The sequence below is a fragment of the Gavialis gangeticus genome, unplaced genomic scaffold (genome assembly GCF_001723915.1).
Source record: "Gavialis gangeticus isolate Ggan-Ray unplaced genomic scaffold, GavGan_comp1, whole genome shotgun sequence".
NCBI lineage: Eukaryota > Metazoa > Chordata > Crocodylia > Gavialidae > Gavialis > Gavialis gangeticus.
The window spans coordinates 22,847,480-22,855,063 of record NW_017728995.1 but is presented as its reverse complement, the minus strand read 5'-3'; the positions used below and the strand labels follow the sequence as shown (position 1 = coordinate 22,855,063).

General features: G+C 46.0%; 1 long non-coding RNA gene across 1 annotated transcript in view; it reads left to right on the top strand.

Moving 5' to 3' along the window:
• The window catches only part of LOC109287999, a 13,181-nt gene extending 10,700 nt beyond the window's left edge, over nt 1–2,481 (top strand). Inside the window, exon 4 of the long non-coding RNA XR_002095043.1 lies at nt 2,071–2,481. This is a non-coding gene — a long non-coding RNA (uncharacterized LOC109287999). The remainder of the gene's footprint in view (nt 1–2,070) is intronic.
• The last annotated feature ends 5,103 nt before the right edge of the window (nt 2,482–7,584 follow it).

The following is a 7,584-nucleotide window of genomic DNA, read 5'->3' as shown; positions in this document are numbered from 1 at the left end:
TAAGTGAAAAAAAAAAAAAAAAAAAAAAAAAAAAATATAAAAGGATATAAGAAAACTGGGAGAAATGGCAAATAGAATTGGTCCCTAGAGATGGGTAGACTGATGATCAGAATTCTGCTTTAAATGGGTAATATTAATGACCACAGTTTGTTCTGTAGCTACACATCTGATACTCCCAGCTTCATTTTTCGAGACATTAAAGTAGGGAGAAGTTCAGTGAACTATCAACTTCAGACTTTCATGCTGCAAAATTAATTGACCAGCTAATTGATAAGTGACTCACAAGTGATTGGTTCCCCTCTCTGTGACCAGAAATGAAGGGGTAGCCAGAGGTAAGACTAGAATTTCAATCAAAGGCTCTTAGGCATATACAGCAATACATTTTACCTTGTTCCAGCATAGACTGAACAGCAAAGTAATGAGCTGAGCTGTGGTCCTAGATGATCACAAGTGGCAGCTCTGGCATGGCTAGTAGAAATCAACAAGTAGGGGACCTTTTCCCCAGAAGATCCCTGCTTTCCTCCGAGAGAGCAACTAGCTTGCTTTGAATCTGGTAAACATGGGAGAGTTTCATTCTCTGCTAAGTTGGCCTGTGTTTAAGGGGGTTGTACTGGTTCAGCGTGAGAAGGCATAACAAAGATGCCTTGATAAAATTGGTTTCTTTTTTCATAGTCCATTTTTTTAAAGAAAGGTTCCCTCTGCTAAAATAGGGGCTTGATTATGCTTTCATAAGGTGCCATAGAGTGGGCCAATAGTTTTTCAACCAAACATTTTCCACTGGAAACACGCTGATTCACTGTTAAGGCAAACTGCCTTCAGTCATCTCATTGTAAACCTCAGGGCTAGGGAGAGAAGTTACACACAAACCAGGGATCACAAACCAGTTTAAACCTGCAACAGAACAGAAGTTTAGTGCACTTCAACCACGTACAAAATGGCTGAAACCAGTTTAAGATAAACCTGGTTGAATGCAGTATCAGACTTAACTGATTTAGGTCAAACTGGTTTATAGAACTTCTGTCCCAGACCCCTCCCTGGTTCAAGTTAACTCACAGTCCCCCAGCATCCCAGGGTGCTTTGCAGCCCTGGGCTGTGCTCTTTGCTCCAGCAGAGCAGGGTTGGCCCCACCCCTTTGCTTCCTTGCTGGAGCACGATCACTGGTTGAGAAGGAGGTGGGGGTAGGGCCAGGTCTGCCTGGTGGGGGTGGAGCAGCCCCTGGTCTTTTCCCCTAATCCCCACTGAAGTGGAGGGGTGGGGGGCATGGCCAGATGCCAGCCTGGCCAGCAGGCTGAAGCAGAGGGGAGGGAGAAGGTTTAAACCCCCTCCCCTGCTCTCAAGGGACCCCAGCCAGGGTCTGCCTGGCAGGGAGAAGCAGCCTCTGCCTGGCTTTTTCCCTTCTCCCCACTTGAGCAGAGGGAGGTTGGGGGTGGAGGGGGGCTTAAACCTCTCCACTCCAGCAGGGGAAAAGCCAGGCAGGGGCTGCTTCACCCCTGCTAGGCAGACCTAGCTGGGGTCCCTCGAGGGTGGGGGTGGGGGTTTAAACCCCTCTCCTGCTCCTCTGCCTCAGTGTGCCTTAGTCTGGCATCTGGTGAGGCCCCCCCACCCCTCCACTTGAGCAGGAAGCAGAGGAAAAGATTGAATTGATTCAGCCTCTGGCTTTTAGACTGTCTGTACTTAGCCCAGGGGATCAGGGGAGTAAACTGATTTTAAAAAAAGGACCAGGAGACCCCGGTCCAAGTGGCTGCTTTGCCTGAGTCAGAACAAGGGCTTGGATCTGGGTGTCCCGCATCCAAAGTGAGGGCCCTAAACACGTGGCTGTTGGCTAGTTCCTCCTGGCACAAGCTCTACCTCCTTTCTCTGTTTTGGGAAAGCATTTATGAAGGTCCAGTTTTCATTCTGATGCAGGTCCCAAACAAACTGAAACCTTGGAAGAAAAAAAAAAATGTTTTTCCTTTCAGGACATGCTCCTGGTGTTTTAAACTGGTTCATTTTGGCCTACTAGATCGGTTGTCTCTTTTTGTTCAGGCCCTTCCATCTTCCCTCATTCTCCCTTCTCCATTACTTTTACAGACCCTACTCCAATATGCCTTGTGTCTTTGGCTAGAGAGAAGAGAAGAGCTACCAACGCCATCCACCAGTGCAGAGGAGGCCGCAATGGCAAGTGGGTGAGAAACTCAGCTAGGAGGCTGGAGATTTTAGCTTCCCCATCCCAGTCCCTGTCTCTGACACTGACTTCCCCTATGACCTTGGGTCTCTGCTTTGTATTTTTTTCCTTGTGCTCACCTGGTCTTGCCTGTTTAGACTCCAAGCTGTTTGGGGCAGGTGCTTTCTTTTAAAATGCATGTGTAGAGTGCCTAGTGCTATGGAGCCTGAATCTCAGTCGGATGTTACCCTGTTACAAATAATAGTAAAAATAAGGAGTAGGAGAGAACAGTAAAGAAGCAGGACAAATACCAGCTGGTATTAGCTGCTTTTCTATGCCATGTGTAACTGAGGTCATGACGTCTTACCCCCAGGTGTTTGGAATAGCTAATCGGGTGCTGCTGCACAAGGCTACTCCTCTACTACAAAATGGTGCATCCTAGCAGAAGACTGGGCTTTGCTAGCTTCTCTTGGGTTTCGACATGCAGGGGGATGCTTGCTTTTTGTTTCCCTAGACTGCTGGGGCAGGAGCACAGAAGTAAGCCAGCACGCCAGTGTAGTCCTGCTGCCTGTAGCTCCCTTTTAGGTCTCATTGTAGATCTTGGGGAGACAGCCGGGTAAAATGGAAATTGCCCTGCAGAATTAACCAGTTGGCATGGGAGGGGCGTGTGTGTGCACTCATGTATTAGACATCAGGCTGCTTTATTGCAGGGAGGGTGCCTAATGCTAAGGCTGAGGGAGAAAACAAGCTCAATATGTGAAACCCTGTTGTGGACAAACTTTCATTTCAAAACCTTTCATTTCAGAGGAAGAGCTTCCCACAAGGCCTGTAACTCTGAAAATAAATGTCCTTACTGGAACTCCATGAAAATCAATGTCCTTACAGCACTTTTTAACATTTTCTTCCTTGCGTTCTTCTAAAAGAAAAAGTTAGCTCGCTCTCTAGCTGACTAACCAGACAGTTACTAATGGCAATCAAAATATGCATGGGCGTGATAATCTACAATTCTTTGTTGCTGCAGATGAAAAAAAAAATACAGAATGTGCTCACTGCCAAATTCAAACTTTGAGAGTTTGGAAATGTGTAGCTTTGCCAACCCTAAGTGCTGAAAAGCTGGGAGAGAATTAAAAAACCTGGAGTTTGAAAGTAAATTGGGGTTTTTTCTTCCTCTCTCCCCTGGAGGGATCATGTTTTCAAAGTTCTCTTTGCAATTGAAAGGCTGGAAACTTTTTACTATAATGATAGCTGAAATTCTCATGTCATCGCGTGTCCCCAAGAACTTGGGTTTTAAGAAGAAATCTTGATATAAAATCAGCCTCAGATTTTAGAAGAAGTGCAGGGAATTGAGTGAGAACAGGAGGAAATGCCTGGTAGTTTTATCAGCTGAGAGAGGTAGTTTAGTTAGTTGTGTTCGGCCAAAGTCAGGCAGGATTTAGGGTAGACCTGCACCTTATGAGCTAAGTAAGATAGAGGGAGCACAAACTTTCATGAACTCCAGTTCACGTCCTCAGATGCTGTGAAAGGACAATATAGATCCTGCTTAAAGTGCAGTGAGTGATTTGAATACAAAAGGTGGGAAAAGAGGAGGGTGTTTGTGGGGGGGGGGGACAGTGCTGGGAGAGGGATAGAAGCAAAGCACCCATAGGAACAAAGGGGTCACAAAAGCTAATCCAGGTAATGGGATAAGAATCTCTGGTCCCTGTGGGAATATAGTGGAAATGCTTTCACGAAAGAAAAGTCGTTGTTTAGATGAAACCTGCCTTTTTGCATTTGTGAACGGCTCCTACCTTTGAGGCCAGAGGGCATTCAAACAAAGTGGGGAGAGAGAGAGAGAGATCGTTTGGTCTTGCAGCTGTTTGGGAGAACATGAAATGGTGATAGGTTTTCTCTCTCTCTGTGCCCTGTGTTCAGTATGTGTGTGGGGTGGGGGGATCGCAGTCCCCATCTGAGCTGTAAAACAGGCACTAATGGGCCACATCCCCAGCTGGTATAAACATGCTTTTGGCTTCAATAGGACTGGTGAGGGTGATGGGCTGTGCCTGCTATGCCAGTCAGGTATTAGCTGGCTTTTAAAAGAAACTTCATAAGGAAGTGGTTCTAGCAAAGCAGACTGCTTCTCCTGGCATTCAAGGTCGCATCCATTTGTGTGATCTTAGTATTGACTTTTCTCTCAGATGAGAGCGCAGTTTCTTCTACCTTATGCTTTCCCTTCTCTCTGTTTTTTTGTGCTGGCATCAACAAGGAACTACAGTCATTCCACAAATGTTCCAGATGTTTTGCAAACCTTGATCTTGAGCTTATTTCCCAAGTTCAGCTTTACTAGTTACACAGTCGAATAGACAAATCTGCAGGTTGTCATCATTACGTCCTTCCTTGTAAAGTACTTTGCACTGTAGGAACCATTTGGCCGAGGCACTAGGGATACTTTTGTGAGAATATGCCATCAGATCAACCCTTTTAATACCCATAAAAAGACAGGATGTCAATTTAAAGCCTCATCTGTCTCATTCATCTTAAGTTTGGTGATTTATGAAGTACTGTAAATTGCAATCATATCAGTTTCTAACACTCTGGCAGCTATTTAAATAGCAAAACTTTCTTCCAAAAACATGATCTATGGAAGACATAAGTTTCAAAGAGGGAGTTTGCTTTAATAGGAAAAGACTATTAGCATTCATTTACTGACAAGAGCAAGCTTGCGTCCTTTACAAGAAATAACGCTTCCATTGCTATTTTGCATTCAGTGTTCATCAAAAGATAGCTTTTTCTTTTACTTGTGAAGTGGGGGGAATTTGGGGCAAGACTACATCTGGGGAGGCTGGGAAAGGTTAGATTTAAAGTGATACTATCTCCGTGGCTAAGGACAGAAGTTATACACAAACTGGTTTAAGTGATCAGAAACTGGTTTAAATCTGTAGCGGAACAGAAATTCAGTGCACATAAAGCAGTTTCAAAATGGCTCAAACTGTTCTAAGATAAATTGGGTTGAACGTAATAGCAGACTGAACAGATTTAGGTCAAACTGGTTTATGAATCTTCTGTCCCAGACAGAACCAGGAAGGGTCCTGGTTCAAGTTAAATCAGAGGGGGTCACAAGAAATAATGGCCATAAGCTAGCAGAGAGCAGATTTAGACTGGACATTAGGAGGAACTTCTTCACAGGTAGAGTGGCCAAGGTCTGGAATGGGCTCCCGAGGGAGGTGGTGCTCTCCCCTACCCTGGGGGTCTTCAAGAGGAGGTTGGATGGGCATCTGGCTGGGGTCATCTGAACCCAGCACTCTTTCCTGCCTATGCAGGGGGTCGGACTCAGTGATCTATTGAGGTCCCTTCCGACCCTAACATCTATGAATCTGTAAGAGTCCCCCAGCATCCCTTGATGCTTTGCAGCCCTGGGCTGGCCTGTGCTGTCTGCTCCAGAGAGCAGGGCTGGTTCTGCTCCATAGCTGGAGCAGTGAGAGCTGGCTCACTGGCCTCACTGGATGGCTCTTTGCTCCTCTCCCCTTCCCCCCCCCCCCCGGGCAAACCCCTGCTGTGGTCTGGGTCCAGGGAGGGGTGTTAAACTTCCCTTCCCCTGAGTGCAGAGTTGCCTGGCCCTGCTTACTTAGTGCTGGCTGTGACTGTGGACTACAAATCCCAGAGGCATCTGGAAGCAGGAAGAGAAAGTGATGGGCAACCCTGCAGATTCCTGCTGCTGTGAGTGTGGGCTGCAAATCCCAGAGACCTTGGGGGCAGCAGGAAGAGGAAGCGAATTCACAGCCCATGCTGGCTATGTGCCAGGGGTGTGCTAGAGCACCCCTGACTTCTGGATTGAACCATTGCAGGCATGTGGCTGCATTTCTCGAATTAAAAGTGAATGTCTGTTCATTTGCTTATTGGTTCAATCTTTTCAGCTTAGACTAACCTTTAAAGACAGAATCAATTTAACCTTGGGCTTTTTGACTTTCTGTCCTTAGCCCGTACATTGCTGGCACTGTAAATAAGGTGAGTGATCAAGACCAAGGGTGACATTTTGGCCCTAATGAAATCTGTGGCAAAACTTGCATTGATTTTGGTGAGCCCATGATTCCTCCCACCAAGTGCAGGAAGATAAGTGAGAAACAGGACAGTAGCAAAGCAAAGCAGAGCTGAATGCGTCAGCCTGCAACTACAAGGCAGGTAAAAAGAAACATTTAATTTTAATTACCCAGATGTTTACTTAGGAGATTGTATGGCATTTTGCCTACCAGATAGACATCACTTCAGCCAGTTCCCATGAGAGTGACATATGCCAGCATGCAGAAGTGCCAACATTTGCCAGTGTTAGGCATGCTAGACTGACAGCACTGGGATAAGGCATGCCTCCCATGAGAGGATTCAGGAATCCTGGCTAGCTTGTTAGTGTCAGCCCAGAAGCCTTTAGTGTAGTGAGGTGATATTTTCTTCTAAGTGGGAAAAAACAGACTTATTTTGCAGGGCAAAATTTGTGTTTAAAATAATTATCTCCAAATATACACCATGAAAATGTACAAATTAACAGCAGTTTGGCACAGGAGCATGAGCTGATAAGATTTTAGTATCAGTCAGTAATTACAACCGAGACCTTGAAGAAAATTGTCATGAGAAGGCCATATGTGAATTGCTTTTCCTCAAAAGAAACATCCCTGGAAGCTGCTGAGATAGTTACAGATAGAAAATCATAACCAAAAGGTAACTTTTCTTCATTGAGGTTTAACGGTAATTGGCACTGCTGAATAGCTACGGGAAATGAAAGAATTCTCTGTATCCAAGATATTTGCGTCGTCTCCATCATCTGTTTCTGAGCACCACAGTCTTTTCATGTGTTGTGAGGACAAATGCTACTGGAAGACTGTGAAACAAAATTATTTTCGTTTCACAGGTTGGGACCTGATGCGCATGGGAGGTGTCCACACCACTTTCCTGGCACTTCTTGAGGCGGGGGGGCAGCCATTTTGGCAGGTATGCCACAAATTAGCCCTGCACCCTCTCTGAGTGCCACTCCGATCCCCTTCCTCTGCTTGATAATCTCTTCTGTTTTCTGCGTCCTGCCCTGTATTCCCTGCCTGATCTCCTGCTCTGCCTTCTGCTTCATTCCCTCTCTGCTGCTGTGCTGCCTCTCTCCTTCCTGATCTGCTGGGTGTCACATGCAGAGGCTACCCATGCCACTTGTGGCACACTAGAGCAGTGTTTCTCAAACTTTTTTTGTACCAGGACCCATGTTTGTAAACATTGGCCAGTCCCGAGCCAGTGCCCCTCACTCCTAACACACTATCCCCCATCCCCTGGCCCCAACCCCCCAGTGTGTGGGATGGGGGCCCCCAAGCAGCCCTTGCAGGCTGAAACTCTGACATCCTGCAAGGGAAAAGCTATGGTTTCCCATGTTTTTGTCTTTTAAAGGAGAATTTATTTTTAAAGTTTGTTCATGACCCTTTTGTATATTCTTG